Source organism: Athene cunicularia, assembly GCF_003259725.1.
Source record: "Athene cunicularia isolate RWA chromosome 3 unlocalized genomic scaffold, athCun1 chr3_part1, whole genome shotgun sequence".
Lineage (NCBI taxonomy): Eukaryota > Metazoa > Chordata > Aves > Strigiformes > Strigidae > Athene > Athene cunicularia.
The window spans coordinates 122,148,100-122,165,477 of record NW_020799097.1 but is presented as its reverse complement, the minus strand read 5'-3'; the positions used below and the strand labels follow the sequence as shown (position 1 = coordinate 122,165,477).

Here is a 17,378-nt window from a genome sequence, read left to right as displayed (position 1 = left end):
GGGGGGGGGGGGAAGGAAAAGAACCATTTTAGGTTCTATTATGCTGTGATTCTTGCTACCTGTATGGAGGAAAAAGGTAGGTGCTAGCTAAATGAAAAAGGGCACTTTTCCCCTCCAAGAGAGAGGAGGAAGAAATTGTGCATCAGGAACATAAGTGCTCCTTGCTAACTCCTGTCTGGTTGTGGTGGGGACGGGGTCATCAACCAAAAAGGGCGTGCCTCTTACTGTGAGTGGTAGGAAAGTTCCGGGATGCCCCTGGGGGAATGGGAGAGCTCTCTGATGCCGAGAGGTTAGGGAAGGTTTACTGTGCCAGCAAGGACTTCCCCCAAAAAATGAGCCTGGGAAGTGCCACGGTCAAGATTTTCCACCTCTCAAGGGAAAATCAGCTGAAATTGAATTAAAAAGGGGGTTTAGTTTCTCACCTCCTCCCACTACTTGTATGGTATAATAATACACCTCTTGAGCTTGTTCAGGTGCCCAGCTTCAGGATGTTGCCTTCAGAGTGAAGCAGGGTGTCAGGAGTGTGAACTGAAGCTGCCATCCAAGGTGCCTGCAGAGGACCAACAGCAAGTGGGACCCACCAAATTAGTGTCCTTCCTTCCTACCATTTTTACATAAAAATGTTTTTTTTTTCTGGCAGTGACATGGATAAAACTGATGCTGCTGCAGGGAAAAGAAAAAAAACCCAGCCAAACAAAGCCAGCAATGGGCATTTCTGTTGCAGGAAAGCACAACATCTTGCCCACTTGGAGTGGAGCTCACTCCTCCAGTCCAGCCTTCTTCCAGCCTTGGTCCCAGCAGTGCCCAGAAGAGCCACGCTGAGGCCCCAAAGTCCCCCCAGGAGCAGTGTGAGGAGCCTGTCGTGCCACTGCCGGAGGACCAAAGTTGTCAGCTGTGAGGATGAAGAATTTGAGGTTGGCTGTCAGAGCACTTGGAGCTCAGGAGGGGTTTGGAGGAATGCAAGCTGGGGTTACATAAAATACTGGCTCATGCTGAGAAATCATGAGTTTTGAAAGATTCAGCTAAGGAACGAGCAAAACCTTATGCTGCACATTGCTTACAAGTCAACAGGAATGAGGGGATGCTGAGGACCTCTGGAAAGCAGGCCTTGGCGTGGGGTTTTTCTTGAAGTCTTGCCACTGATCCCAGGAGGAACTGAGAGCCATGTACATCTGTCAGGAGGGAAAATCTGGCCTTTCGTTATTTCAAGTAAAGCTGGTGTAGGCATTTCAGCTTTACCTACTGGAAAAAAAATGCCTAGAATGGAGTAAACAGAAGTGGGTTTTTTTTTGTTTGGTGTGGGTTTTTTTTGTTTTGCTACTGTGTACGATATTGAAAAGTATGTCATGCAGAATATTTACTTTTTTTTGAGACACCAGAGTGTGCAAATGTTTGTGGTTTCATTTACTGGGCAAAAATGGTTGTGGCTCTTGGCAATCTGAGCTGGTCCATGGTTTCTGTGAACTCCTGGATGTGGTTCTTCCCTGGGCTTTATGGGTTACTCAAATCATATCCCATTATACAGGTAATTTGTGTGCCATGAAGATGGTGTGTGCAAGGAGCATGTAATGAAAAGGAGCACAAGACTGAGGACTTCCTGCCATGCGTTAGAAACACTGACCAAAACCATTTGCACTTTGATATTTAAATCAGACTTCAAAAATCCATGCTCAGAGACATATGCAAGTAGTTGATTTTTGGATCCCTTACAATTTTTTTCTCTCTCACTCCTCTTATTTACAGTAGGTACTCAGCATCTCACATCCACAAAAAAAAAATCAGTTAAATTATTCAAGTGCTTAAATAAAGATATGGTTGCCTGCCTGTGTTTGTTCAAATTTTTAAAAATGTTGCCTGCTTTTAAGTTTTATTTCTCTTTTCCCTCAATGATAGTCTCTCTCTCTCCTCCAAACACACTGATGGAAAAATGAAGATGTACAGATGGGCTCTTCATTTTCAGTCAGGTTGCTGTGTAAATATGGCATCAGGAAAAGAAGAGTGTTAGAAACACAGACGTACACAAGGCATCCCAACCATCACATTTTGGCTGCCTCTGCATCACTCAAGTATGCATCATCTAGCCCAAGCAGAGCCATATGAGGCCAGAGCGAAATGTACCTAACGGAGAACAAACTATTGGTAAATCGTATGCCTTTCAACCTTGCACAACGGGATAAAATAAATATGCATTAGTGCCGGGGTTGAAGATTTTATTATGTGAAGTACTAGATGTGCAAGTGCTTGAGTTCCTGATGCTAAAAAAAAGTACTAACTGTATAAATACACACATATACATGCATATATATATATATATATATATATATATATGTATATACACACAAAATATTTTTTTATATATATATTTGGGTTTTTTTTGTTTTGCAGAGCTCCCTTCAACATGGTCCCAGATAATTTCTCAGTCTCTGCAATGCAATTGCTAACAATTTAATCACCTTATAAACTTCTGCAGTGACTAACGCCACATCTATGCTTTTGGCACACCACAGTCAGAAGTTGTTTTAGCAACAGCGGTATGTAAAGCAGACGCACTATTTGTGAGGCTCAGAGCCCTTAAAAATCATTCCTTTCTCTCTGGGCTATCGACATTCCTGAGTGCTCACAATGCAGCTGCCGAGCCGCTGGACAGCCCACATATGGCTGTGCACTGAACAATAACGACTTGCTGTTGTTCTTGTTATATGCATCACCATATGTGTTTATTAGAAACAGCAATAAAATGATGACGGGCTTCTTCAGCTATCCCCACTGCTTGGGGAAAAGTGAGGGAGTAAGCAGGATGAAATCAGAGGGTTCTCCCCAGCTCTGGGGGAGTTGGATGGTGGGGTGGTGCAGTCCCACTCTTTAGGGGAGCGTGGCTATTTACTGGTAATAGTCCTCTCTCATTCCCTTTTATTAGAGAATTGCTGGAAACCTGGAAAAACTGAATCCTGAAAGTGTCGGCATCCAAAGTCCTGTTCCACTAGGGCTCACCTGTGTACAACCTGCTCTGAGTCATGCTGGAGAAACCTCCCAGCATTTCCAGGAGCTTCAGCTCAGAAGCACACTTGGCATGTACTTCCATCACAAGCACAACCATCTACTGTGGGATCACCTTCAGCATGGAGCTACCTTGAAACAACTTCTAAATTACAGAAATTTGGTCTGGGCCCTCAGCCTTTTTTAGATGGAGGAGTTGAGGTGGGAATTAGGAGCCTGAAAGAAACACAGAAATGTTTAAGGCTGTTTTGTCATCAGAGTAAAGACAAGGGAGAAATGAGTCCCAGGGAAGGGGTTTTCAAAGTTGAGAGGAGAAGAACTAAGACAGTCAAATTGCGTATCTGAAGCCTCACATGCTCCAAATTCTGTATTGTTTCCTTCTGCTTCCAAGATACAAATTATTTCATGTTAGAATCTTGATTTTTCTTGATAATGAATAGTGTTTCCATCTTGCTGCCTTTTTGCGACCAAAGTAACAAACCTTAGTCACTGTAAAAAAAACCCAACCAAAATCAGTTTTAAAAATGAATTTGCAATGCTGAATTGTATTGGGTTTACTTTGACCTTCCCACTGTGGTAAGAATGCCATTTCCACTTTTACTTCACTTCTTTTTTACTTCCTACCCATAAAAGTAAACAATTCAAGACAATGTTTTACATCTTTGAAAAGTTCCCAAAACAGGATTTTTCCACTTTTTTTTTTTTTTTTTTTTTTTTTTTTTTTTTGTAGTACAAATCATTTTTGTGACTATACTGAAACTTCCATGCTAAATTCTGTTATCTTTAATTATATTGCTAACAGAATAAATTATATATTTACTTAAACCTCAGTAAAGTCCCTGCCTTATTCCCCCATCTGCATGTAAACTACTTTTTACAGGTTATTGTTTTCTCCCCACAAAAATCTAAACTACTTCTTTTACTTTTTTTTTTTTTTAAATGAACCCATCTACTACTTCTCTACTTATCAGCTGTATTGGTTTCACACAGTTTGATAACTTTGTCTTGAATGGATCTTTGTCTTGGCTTATTTTGTCAGAGTTGGTTTTCAACCAGCACCTTTAATTCAGTTTCCTTTTAGTTATTGTCTCCTGAAATATCAACACATGGGTTAAAAATAATCGTTTACACCTTTTGAAGGGCAACAGTGGATAAGGCAACTTATTGTACTTCTTATTTATTATCAGTAAATCCCCATCCCACACCCACAAAAGACAATAAGTGCTTTTCCATTGAGTGAAATAAAAGCAGGATGAGACCATATGGTTCTTGTTAAACGAGCCTCATCTTCCTATTGTTAATGCTTATCTCCAAAATAAAGTATTTCTGCAGAAAGCATATTCCCATAGCATGTTCTCTTTCCAATGACCAGTTGGTTGCCAGTTTGTTATTTGCACTGCAGTAGACCACTTTCATCTATTTCTATTCCAGTCCAAGAACACCATTTGTACATTGTCCAACTTGGAAATGTTAATCTGACACCATTGGTCACGGGCCTTTTAACTTCAAGTGGCAAACTTCCAGCTAGCTGCCAGTTGAGTATTTACACTGGAATCTTTCTTAGCCTAGAAATAAACTATTTGTTCACCATAAACATCAGCAACACACTACTAATTTCTGCAACATACATGTAGGAAGGTACAGCCCACCTCACTTTGCTGTTGGCTTCTCAATAACCTCCTAAGTAGCTCCTTGGGGAGATGCTGCTTGTCTTGAGCCAAGATAAATGCATCTATTTCCCTCTCCATGAATGTGAATAACTTTTATTTACATTCATGGGAGTTACACATGCATACTGAAAGGCAAGAAGAGGGATCAGAATTAGGATGGTTGGGCAGGAGTCTGACAGCTTCTCCTGAGACCCAGGACTGCTCACAAAGGCCAAAACACCAGGAAAACCCTAATGCAAAAATATCCAGTTGCTTTGGCATCATCCACAGATCCTTGTGCACAACCACAAGCACAGTGCTCAGGACGCCCGCTGGGAAAGAGGCAACACTGGATGTACTTGAATGCAGCTTTTCAGAAAGCAGAGTGGTGTGAGTCCTACGGGATTTTGCTTAGGAGATCGCTATTACTTCCAGCAATACAATTTATGCTTCCTGAAAGAATATTACACTTTGAGCTCTTTTCAATTAAATAGACTGGGGAGGGGGGGGGGAAGAAAGGTTATGCTGGGTTCTGTGATTTAGCTTAAGGAATTTTATGCAGTGGCAGGGGTGTGTTTCATGTACTTTGTTTGTTAAAATAAAACATTTCCTTTTTACATATTCCTGCAGTGACCTGCGGATGTGAGAGGCCAAAGAAAGACTTTAGAGAGTTCAAAATGTAAACTTCAGGAATGGAAACACCCTCCTTTAAAGAAAAAAGAATAATAACAACGATGCCCCATTCTCCCCTTTAATTTTCCTATTCAGTCAGATAATGTACTAGTGGCCTTTTGTGTTACCTTGGTTGCTCCGAGTTAAAAAAATAAAGTCACAGATTAGAGGAGAACTGACCCTACAGAAGTACTTTATCAAAAACCCAAAGGACCATTTGGGATGTACAGCTGCCTTTTATTATTTATGGACTACTTAGCACCTACCTGTGCATTTAGTTCAGCATCCCCATCCACTTGCACCTCACAACCACCAGAAAAATGCTGGCCAAAATGCAAACACCAGCCAGCATGAAAAGCAGGATCCTGCAAATGGACATTATGTGAGCCAAGAAGAGGTGTTCACCCCACGGCAGGCTGGACACTGGCACTTGATGAATCACAGAATTGTCTAGGTTGGAAAAGACCTTGAAGATCATCCAGTCCAACCATTAAATGCCCTAACCAAACCTGGATGCTGTCCAGGCACAAACATAGGGAATGGCATTTCACAGCCCCCTGCTCCTCTACAGACAGCAATTCTTGAGCAAAGCCCAGTAACTTAATTTCCAGGTTTAAACCCTCTGCCCTGACTTTGCACCAGAAGAAAGCAACGCTTGCATCACCAGTGAGAGAGCACCTGAGTTTTGGTGGCTCTTGCTGACCTGCCTAGGCAATGAAGTGTCAAACAGTGGCTGCACATGCTCCCCCCCCCAAGCCTCCTAGACTCTCCTCCAGAATCCAACTCATCACAGGGAATATTTTCAGTGTTGGGGACATGACTTACAATGTGATTTAGGATCTTAAAGGCTCAGATGCTTAAAAAAATTTATTTGCTTGTAGAAGTCTGGTAAAAAGTGCATTTCATATCCACCTACAGAAGGAATGGTCAGAGGCACTCACTGTTGCTAGATACTCCAGTACCTTGGGCAAAAAGCAGTTGTACCATGAAACTGAGGGCTTCTTCTTCCAGTGCTGAGCTCACTTGCTCCTGCAGTCAATGGGATTTCTATATAAGACATATCAATGTTAATTCTGACCTTTATTAACTTCCCACTACTTTTTTGCACCCTCAGCATTCCTTCAATTTGGTAGTATGAAATATATACAAACATGTAACCATCTGCCATGCACCAAAATTTTGATAAACATACACTTTTCTTACCTCACCTAAGGCTCCTTTTGCAATCGAATGAAGGCGAACAAAATATTTTGACGTCTCGAGATACATTCTCTTTTCCAGGAGGGCAAATAAATAGACCTGACATAAAATAATGTCATAACAATCAGCAACTACAACTCGATTCTTGGTGCTGTAACTTGAAACTTTTAAGAGAGGGTTAAAGTAACTCAAGTCTCAATTCCTGTCCACTAAAAAAGCATCCACTCCTTTTGTGTTGGGTTTTTCTGTATGGCTAATCCTATTTGGGACAACTTCTGAGCTAGATAAAATAACGAAGTATTTCCCCAAAATGCTTAAGGAAATTTGACAATTGGAGATTGGCCTCATTGACTACAACCAAGCAATAAGAAACTGGAGCAGGCAGAACTGCAGAGCGAGGAAGGGTGCTTGGGCTCCAAGGGAAGAAGAAAATCAAGCCCCTTTCAGAAGAAATCCAGTTACCAGGGGAAAACTAGGAGTCTGCAAAAGGATAATGGGTCTGAGAAGTGCGATGAGGAGACTGGGGAAGAACCCCAAGCTGCCTGGAAAAAAGTTGAGCAGTTGAAGAAAGACAGAGAAGTTAAAAAGAGGCCTGGGGCTAATCTTCCTGATGGTTTATTTTTTCCCCTGTTTGTTTATTTGCTACAAGTCAGATTTTGGAGCAATTAGTAAAATATCATGCAAATATTCCCTGTGTGACTGCACATGAATAACTTTAATTTCGCTAAACATTTGTCTCATCGTTCTGAAATACATCTGCTGTTTGCATTAAGATAATCTGCTAAAATACTGGGAAGTAAATTACAGTTTTTATAAGATATTTATGAAACAACTTCTTATTTGTACATTAAATATCTCTGAATATCATGGCCTGTTTTTTTGGCTGATGTCTGCCTTCCCCAGGAGCATCCGTGCCCTGTTTCAATTACAGACTGGGCTGAGTACCATCTTGTGGAAAAGCTCCAACTGGCTGGGAATGGCTCAGCGTACACTCGTAACAGGCTGAGGGAATAATACCAGATCTTCCAGCAGCCTATGACCAAAAATTTAAAAAATCCTCCAACCCCCAAACAAATGTACATAAATCACATGGTATTTGCAGAAATTCTGTCACAACACCACAGGAGAGCGTGTCACTCTGCTCGGATGGGGTGCTGCAATAAATGCCCTTATGGAGAGACAATGATAAGGCTCGGAGGCTGCTCCCAGGCCCTGCTTGTGACCACACACCACACCAGGAAGTAAATTAAAAGCATTTTTGACTGTTTCGTTCTCTCAGGGTTGTCTCATTCTCTTTGCATGCAGAGAAGTCCTAAGGGGTTGAGGAAAGACGTGTTGGTTAGTATCGCCGCAGACCAGATGAGTTTGTGTGTAGTCCTGTTTTCATCTTTTCAAAGGAGATGTGGAAAAATCAGGTAATTTGTCATCTTCTAGCACTGACGTTTTGGGGCAGGACCCTAAGGGCTGCACCCCGTGAGAAGGAGACAGGGTCACTGAGGAAGGTGGAGAAAGGAAAGCAAACAGATCTATGTGCTGGAGGACATTGGTGCTGTACAGATGGGGACATATCTGCACTAGCCTCAAGCATGGGTAGATAGAGCTGTGAGAGCTCAGGGTGAGTAAGGAAACCCACCCTGAGATGCAAGTAAATCCTAGATCCCTGCCATAGCTTGCTCTAGACAGGATCTGCATGCTGGCAGCGCCCAAACCACTTCAATTAAAGTTAGCTCATGTGTAGCTGCATGAGCTCTAGCCACGTGAGCACGGACACATCTGTAATATTAAAGGTTATGCCTACATCCCGCTTAAAACCCAGCCCAGAGTGCTCAGGAGTTGCCATGGCCACACAGATAACATGTGGGGTCTATGAAGCCACTGAGGAGTTTATTGACCCCCCCAACCTTCCCTGACTATCTGAGACCCTGTGTTCTTTCACAGATAGGCACCAGCTGCAGATTTCATGTCTGGACACACGGCATATCTGGCTTGGAGGGTTTTGAGGGTTTAGTTCAGAAATGCTGGCAGTGGAGTTTGGGTGTGCAAATCACAGATTAGGTACTTCTTGAGCTACCTCACTCGGGAGTACCACCTCCTCTCACTTTACATTTCCTGCAAAGCTGCTCTGTCCCTAGTCCACAAGTTAAAATTGAATGCCCATTTTAAAAGTGAATGCGGTGAAATGGGAAGAAGAGGAAGCCCACAGCACCAGAATTTGGATTTAGATGATCTAAATTCAGGATGAAGAAGTCTGGGAAACAGAAGAGGAGATTGAAACACTTTAACAGACCACCTTAACCCACAGATCCTGCTCTGGTTTGGTATTAACTGCTCAGAGTCCAGCTTAAAGAATAATAAAAGGGTAGTATAAGCCTGCTCACCCTCCACTTGCTTGTACCCCACACAGTGCCTGTACCACTGCTTGTACAGCCACATGCCGCATTGGCCCGGGGACCCTCAAATTGATGCAACAGGATGGGGAAGCAAGTAGGGGAGGGTGTATATCCGCATGGATCAGCCACTTAATGCTCACAGCAAAATAATGAGCAGCCTGGGCCAATGTGGCTGGGTTCTGGCTGCCTCACCTAGGTATATTGGTAACCAGTGACCAGGGCTACGCCGAATCCTGCCCACTGTCCCTGCTTCACAGAGCCAAGGGCTCTGGCAGGGACCACACCGGCAATTGTGCAACCCCGCTGCTCAGCCACAGATTTCCTCTGGCACCAGCAGCACAATAGCGGGCCTGTTGGTAAACAGGAATTGTTCCCCTGCCACAATAGAGCTCAGGATGAAATAATTCCCTGATACCAGGCAGCCTCAACGTGCCTCCTCCGCTTCCCACCCCAGTTTAGATGGTAGTGCCTTCCTGCTCCCTGTGGGCCTTGAGTCCCTCATAAAATGACAACACAATAAAACAAAATAATAATGGAATCCATATAAGGCTTGATGTCTTCATTGCTCCTTAGAAAAAGTGCCAAGGGAGCTTCGCCTGAATACAGGCAGAAGGTTCCCTGCATCAGCAAGGATTTTTTTAAGAGGAGGAAAGGACATTTTTCAAGCTCTGGATACCAGTATCCAGCTCGTCCATCCTCAGCTATACACCTCCATCAGAAAGAAACAGGTAGTTATGGGAGAAGAATCCCTGGGTCTGGCAGATAGATATGGAGTTAAGCTCACCTTAAGCATCCAAGGGCTGTGTGGGAAAGGAGATGACTGCTGACAGCCCTACCGGAGAGGCTTTGGCCAGGGCTGACCTGCTCCCAGCATCTCCCTTCCCCACAGCATCAGGGACTGTCAGGCTCTCACAGAACATTTGGTAGCTGTGGTAATTGCACTGTGTTGTCTTAAAACTGCGGAGGCGTGGCCCTAAATAAAACCAGACACCCGGCCTCACTCCAAGCGCGAGAGCCCCCCAGCTTCCTGCCCATGCAATCTGACACAGAGCCCCATCCAGCCTCCCTGTCCTGCCTTCATTTTTCAGTCACATGGTTATTAATGAATTTGTAATTGCATAGGGGGAAAAAAGGTAAACATATGATTTGAGACAAATACATACATGTCATGAATACATATACATATACATATACATATACATATACATATACATACACATACACATACACACACTCTCTCCCCTATCTATATTTTTTGGTCAATGGTGTCCTAGAACCCAAATGTACCATTTAATTATTTGTGTTGGGAGTGCCAAAGGAACCTACCATTTATTTATATAGTTAAATCAGCTGCAGATGTGTGTGTGCTTTTGCCTTCATCCTTTCTTTCCTTTAGTGTTGGCATTTCTGACATCTCCATTTTTTTTTTAAATCTTTCTCATTCAATGAGGGCATCTGAAAAGCGTTGGGAAACAGCTTGCTGGTCTTGTCTGCAGGGGTGGGCATCCCACATCACTCTCACAGGGCTATGCTTTTCTCCTGCCCCAAAGCAAGGGCTCGACAAATTAAGACCTCAAACACCAGGAATTGAGGGGAAAAGGAAAGTTTCCTGCACCACATGGGCCTGGGAGAGATCCTCTGGTGAAGGAAGCATTGCAGCTGAGTCCCCACAGTTCACTGCACCCATGGCACACACCAGAGGAGCTCAGTACCATGGGAAAGGAACCATCACACTGTTTCCTGAGAAGCCCAGCATAATCCCTATGAACAAACTTTCCATCTCCATTTTTTCAAGCTTGAAAGACATAAGAAGTGACCTCTGCTTTTCATTTTTCAGGGCAGGGAGAGTATGTAGCATCTGTCTGAGCTGGGTTTTGGCAAAACCTACTGCCTTGGAGGGCCCAGCTCAGGCTGACACTCTGACTTGCTTGCATCAGCCTTGCTTGGTGGTTTGGGTTTATCCCTGTGAAAACTAGGCTCAGTGTTAGCTTTCAGCATTAGGCAGGTGACACAGCTGAAGTCAGAGATGCCCATTTGATTTTCGGAAGCGCTATCAATTTTCTCATTACTTTTTTCCGCCATTATCATGTTTCTTTTCTTGAGTGAAATTCAGAGGAGCAGGGCACCAGCCGCTCTAAGCAGCACGCCAATGACTGCCAGCAGAAATCAGGACAGATACTGCTCTACCCCTTTTGGCAGGAGGAGGCAATCTCTTTCTGCTTTACCTGGAAGACAGTCATCAAGGCTTAGTAGCCCCAGGAAGCAACTTAAGGCTGTAGCCAGAAAATGCACTTCAGATTCTTTTGGCAGGAGGCTGATGTTTCCTAATATTGCTCTGGATGCTTAAATGATGTGATAATAAGCATATTAGAAGCATTTAGGAGATAGGACTATTAGCAAATGATGATTCATTTTTAAACTTTTAAATGTATCTAAAACTGATGTTCACATGTTGAAACCCCGCTCGCTGTCAAAGAGCTGTCAGGTGAGTGATGCTGTGTGTGTTGGGTGCTGGCTGCACCCCTGGGCATACTCCCAACAGCCCCTTACACCCCACCAAGGCAGCCTGGCCACTTTTTAAAGCCAAAGACCATCACTCCAAGGGCATTTCCAAGCACCACTTGCAGAAATCCCCTTGGGGAAGCCGGTCACAATGCCATCGAGGCAGTCTCTTTAAATTCACCCATATATGAGGAGGATAGCCTGGTTGCACTGATTTGCTTTGTAGCAATTATCCACTATGAACTTTATATAATCTGGCTCATCCTGTATTATCTGAAAAGGTACAAAACCTATAAAACTCTTGACTATATACATTTGTATATAGGCAAAAATCTCACAATGTAATTAAATATGTATATTTATTATATTTTGTTAGGTATCTACATTATATAGATCTTTTTTCTTTTTGTTTTATCTCATAAAAATCTATGGAAGCCTAAGCATGTATGCCTATGTATGTATGCATACATAGGTATGGTATGTATATTCAGTATGGAGCGTGTCTATAAATATATATGTATACATATATACAGATTTATACACACACATATATATATGTATGCATGTGTATTTTGATACCTATCTGTATGTATGGGCCCATGTCGGGTGTATAAAGACAACTGACTACCAGAACACTGTTCCAAGGCACGCTGAGTCCCACAGTACAGATTACGAGCCTTCACACCAGCTCCCCAGCTAGACACGTAAGCAAGTCCATTTAGGCATAACAGCAATCTCCCTCTTACACATTATGAGCTGCTTTCATTAAAATTCAACACTTCTTTGAAGAGGCTTTTCTTGCAGCCACTCATAAACCTGTTTTCTCTCCTGCTCTCAGTAAAGCAATCCTCTGCTCTGCCTGGTCGCCAACTCCTCCTGGGGCAAGGGCAGCATAACCAAACCAGATGTGGTTAGCTGGTTGTCCTGGTTCAGCCAGGATAGAGTAAAGTTTTCCCCAGCAGAGAGAGAGGGGGAAGGGATCTCCAGCCGGGTTATTCATACCATGCTGGCGTCAAGTCCAGGGGCGGAGCCTTTTTACTTTCGCTTCTGGTGTTGGTTTTTGCCATACACACGGCGGGTTTGCTCCGTGATCATTTAGCGGTATTTCTCTGTATATCGTTTGTCTTGTTCACTGTTATTGCTGTTTATTGTTGTTACCATTGATACTGTTGTTATTCAGATTGTTCTATCACTCTGTTGTATTAAATTTCTTGTTATTTTAGCCGGGGTCTGTGTTTAACTTCCAACCCGACCAGTGTGGGTGGGAGAGGGGCAACGGCAACGTGTTCTCTCATCCTGGCAAGGATTAAACATTGCACACTGGTGTAAAGCACCAACCACTGGTTTCATTGCCTGGCACACCCAAAAGACCTGAAATATTTTACAATTCTCTCTAAAATAACTTTTTATGTCTTATTCTCTCGCAGGCACATTGCAAAGAGCATGCAAGGTCCCCAGCAGTTCACCAAGTCAACTAAACTATATATTTTTTGTGAGTAATCGAACGTATAAAACAGTTTGTCTGATAGCTGATGATGGCCTTGCTTTGCTGGCACCTCTCTGGCCTGGCTGTGCTCACCGAAGGGCTGTGCTCCGGCTCTGTGCCTCACCGTTGGGAAGAGCGCCAGAGGCTGCTGGGGAAAGGGGCCTGGACTGCAGCACTGCAAGGCACTACAGTGCCATTTTGAATTAAAATATTTACTCCTGACATTTTGCGAGAGGGGACGTTAAAGTTAAAAAAAAAAAAAAAAAAAAAAAAAAAGCTGGACGTAATTCAAAGTCTCTGCAAAGTCACTGGGAATCTTCCAAAAGGCTTCAGCAAGAGCAGGATTAGCTCTCCCCATATATACATAAAATTTGTTGTCTTTTGCATATCAAAGTGGTGAAGCCTCTCTTCTCTTCAGCTATTGCTTTTAAGTGTGCTACAAACACAGCCTTATCTGTCCAGGAAAAAAAAAGGCTTTGACAAGGAAGACTAGCTCAGATGCTGAGACAAACTTGGCCACGTTCCTGCAGCAAGAGCAAAGCCAATAAAGATATGGGCTGGTCTCTAGATGCCGTCGATAACATGATTTGGATGGTTGTTCGAAAACTCTCGCTATGTCCCTGTTGTTGTTTAACACTAATAAACCCTTCATCTTCCCCTCCTCTCCACCCTCACCCTCCCTCCCACACGTGCAAGGATGCCATATCGCAGCCAGGGTGCAACGGGCTGAAATGCCTCCATATTGTTCCCAGCCAGAGTAGCAGACACTAAAGAATCTACAAAAGCAAGAAAAATTAAGCTGGTGAAAGGAAAACTTCCCAAGCTATGGTGCTTGTTGAACCGAGCAGCTTCATTCAGCTTTATTTCTTTAAATTCCACCTTCATCTCCCTTCGATTCTCCTTTCTGTAAATCAGATATGATTTTACCTACTACGTAATTTCTGTGATTTTTTGCAGCCTTTCTCTCGTTCATGGAGTTGCTCACTGATGCCTGTATATCCCATTAATACTTTAAAACTGCTGAAAATCTGGTCGATAATTAGGCTGATGAGAAAACCTGTTAAACGAATCTGAATGCAGCCAGCTCACTCACTGCACCATGAGCTTCCCATGACCAGCAGGAGTGGAGGCGACAAAAGCCAATAACCCCCATCCCCCAAACTCTTTTTCTCAGCAGTTTGAGCACATTCTGCTTCAAATATGTGCAAGAAACCTGTATGCTGTGTCAGAAAAAGACACATTTATGAAGTAAGGATTTAGGATAGGATTGAACCAAAGGTCAGTGCTGGAGGAGGGTGAGGCTGCAGAGGTCTTGTTGATCTGGCCACATCCAGGCTGCATAGTCGATATCAACAGAGTGGTGAAATCACAGCAGAAGATGCTTCCCAAAAAATGGCACTCATGTATTTGTATATACATGAACACACACGCACATATAAAACACCACTGTGAATCTACAAAAACCCTAAGGATGTACACAGGCTGGTCTTCATTAGCATTTGGATAGAAAAAAAACCCCACTTCCTTGTCTTGTTTCTGGACACTGAAAAACATCAGTGTTTTTTTGCAACTTCTTGAAATGTTTTCAGCATGTGCTGGCCCAGCTTTCTTATGCACCCAGGGAATTATGGAAATACTGAAGACTGATGGAGCTGCGGGGAGAGTGGTGGCACAGTTATGCCCAGGCCAGCAAACAGAGGAGTGTTTCCAGCATACGCTGAAAATTCAGATTCTGTCCAAGACTTTGGAAAGCAGATGTCAATTATGAATCACATGATTACTCTGCCATATTTTTCCTGGTTATGCTCATTGACTTAGATAAGGTATCATTTTTCACCTACAAAATATGTTGCATATACAATAAATAATATGCACAGTACCATAATAAATATTCAGTATATATGGTGTGTGCATTATAGTGGTCCTGGTAGAGTTATAGCAGAGCAGTCAAGGCTGAATTGGCATTTTCATTATAAGGGCTGATAATTCAAGATCACTAGCAAAAGACAATGAAATACCATCTGCTCACATGCAAACAGCTTTTACGGAGGGGGTTTAAGGTCTTGACGTGAGCAGTTCTGCATAGAGGGCAAAAACGAGAGAGCTCCTGAGACACTGTCTCTCACTGTCAAAACTCTTCACCTGAATTTGTTCCTACTTAGATGTCAGCTGACGTTTTTCTAAATCTCCAGCTTTTTGAGCCAGAAGGTCTTGTGAGCATCAGTGTTCTCACAGGAGATATAAAGGAGTATTTTCTAGACTTTCTGACACAAGAGTAAACCTTGTAAATGCAAACTCTGCAACTCAACAACTAAAATCCAGATGAGGTTAAACAGTCTTCTCTGCCACACCGGAACTTCTTGATGCTGAGGAGGAGCAACACACACTCAGCACATTCTGAAGGCCAGGCTGGTTTGAGTAGGGGCCACTGCTGACCTCTTCCAGTGGTACTAAGTCCAGTAACCGACAGCAGGTCTGCATCTGACCTCCAGGGCTAGGTCAGGTGTGGCATGTTACATATTTCCAAAGATCTGCGCTGTGTACTGAAAATTATTGTCTCTCTAACCACTGCAACCTCTTCTACCTTCAGTGCCACTTCTGCTGTAGCTTGTGATGGCTTGACCAGAACTCAGTGAAACACTCCAACCATATGACTAGCTTATACAAAGCCTTCACAGCATTTTGGTAGCCTGAGGCCACTCTTTTATATCCCTGCTCAGCTTCTTTCTGATGGCTGCAGCCCATCAGGTGGGGGTTTGCACAGGAACGGCCTCATCTCAGCAGGTTTTTGGAGCACGGTCTAGAGGTGCTTGAAATGGGGCTGGCTGGGCACAGTCGGGCAGATTTGCTGGTGGCTAGGAGAAGGCGGTGTTTTCCAGCAGAGGGTGTTAAAGAACAACCAGGAGGTCTGGTGGTAGGTGGCAACCTCTTCTTTCAGCACAGCTGCTTGCAGAGGGCATGTCTGTTTACACCTTGAACTAATCACAGTGACAACCAGCAGTGAAAACCTGGATGCGGGGAAATCCATGGGAATTTTGCCCAGATTTTTCCCTTGAGCTGTTACACTCATGGTTCAAATATATTTCTTCCAGTACGTGGTACCTTTCTGTCCAACAATTAAATTAATGCAGATTTTTTTAGCTCGTTCCCAGCAGGCACCTAAGCATCTTCCCGGTCCTAGTACAAAAGAAAGGAGAGCGATGCTGCAGGGTGTAAGTGCAGGTAAGTGGAGGGACCCACCTCCAACCACATAACATGTCACTGCCCATCTTGACATGTCTAACAGGTGAGTTCACCCCAGTTTGTAATCCCCCCCTTTGCTGGCTGGCTCTGTATCAATGATAAGTATTATTTGCACTTCATCGCAGCTTCAGCTCGGCAGCTCTTCGAGTCTGTTTCCAAAAGAAACTGTCACAGACAATAAACACCAAAGTAACCCCACTTCCAATTTAATTGTTTTCTCAAAATATCACTAGCAATTAGACTATATTAGCAACAGATTGTTCGCAGTAGCTCATTCTCTGAATCAAAACTGGTTTCTTTCTCTTTAACAATCACACAAAACATCTGAAACAGGAAAGTACCTAGGTTTTTTTTTTTACAGTCAGAATCAAGTAAACAACCAACGTTACTTCTACAAAAGGCAAAGTGTCTGGAAAATGCAGGAGAAAAATATGGGATGGCTGGAATTTTTTATGTTTACAAATTTATTGTGAAAGTTTTCAGAAAATACAGTGACAGCATTGCCTGCAGTACAGTAGGGAATGACAGTCAATAAATAACACTAAAAGACTGTGCAATAAATAAATATAAGACTAATATAATATGTTTGTAGCGGGCTGATCAGTTTTAAATTCTCTGCCTAAGGCTGAATTTTACAATAAACAAACCACGTCTGTATGCTTTTCTCTATCCGTGCTGGGTCAACCCATTTATTTATGGTTGGGCTCACCTTCTTCCTCACACATGCATTTTTTTGTCTATCCCAGTTTTCTCCTTTAAAAAAAAAAATCAAAACCCAAGCACAGTATAACACTGCCCAGAGGTAAGGTACACCTACTCTCTTACTGACGTGGCATCTAGGCTTTACCAAGACACACTGGGTCAGTAGAGCTATAATACGTGTACACCCGCACTGATGGTGCCAGCCCCTTCATTATTTCATGTATGTGCCCTTCACCGAAGTAAGCTGTGACGCACATGTCAAAATGTGTCCTGTGGTTTCCCCAGGGATTTTTTTTTCAAGGCTGGCTTAGTGAAGTGACCGCACATCTTTTTATTACCTTTGGTGGAAAACATTAGCCCTTTCTTTTAAGTGGTGCTGCATGGTCGAGGGGGCTTGGAGGGCTCCAAACAAGCGTCTGCAAAACCATCTCTGGCTCAGTGGTTGTGATCATGGGCTAGGTAATTTGTTTGATTAGAGTATCCGTCTAAGACAAAGAAAGTGAGTCGGGCTCTGGTCTCATTTACAGGTCTGGAGAT

At 43.2% G+C, this 17,378-nt stretch overlaps 1 long non-coding RNA gene across 1 annotated transcript in view; it reads right to left on the bottom strand.

Moving 5' to 3' along the window:
* The window catches only part of LOC113478372, a 58,863-nt gene that overhangs the window by 1,307 nt on the left and 40,178 nt on the right, over window positions 1-17,378 (bottom strand). Inside the window, exons 2-3 of the long non-coding RNA XR_003398047.1 lie at window positions 6,522-6,617; window positions 423-550 (exon numbers count right to left, since the gene is read on the bottom strand). This is a non-coding gene — a long non-coding RNA (uncharacterized LOC113478372). The remainder of the gene's footprint in view (window positions 1-422; window positions 551-6,521; window positions 6,618-17,378) is intronic.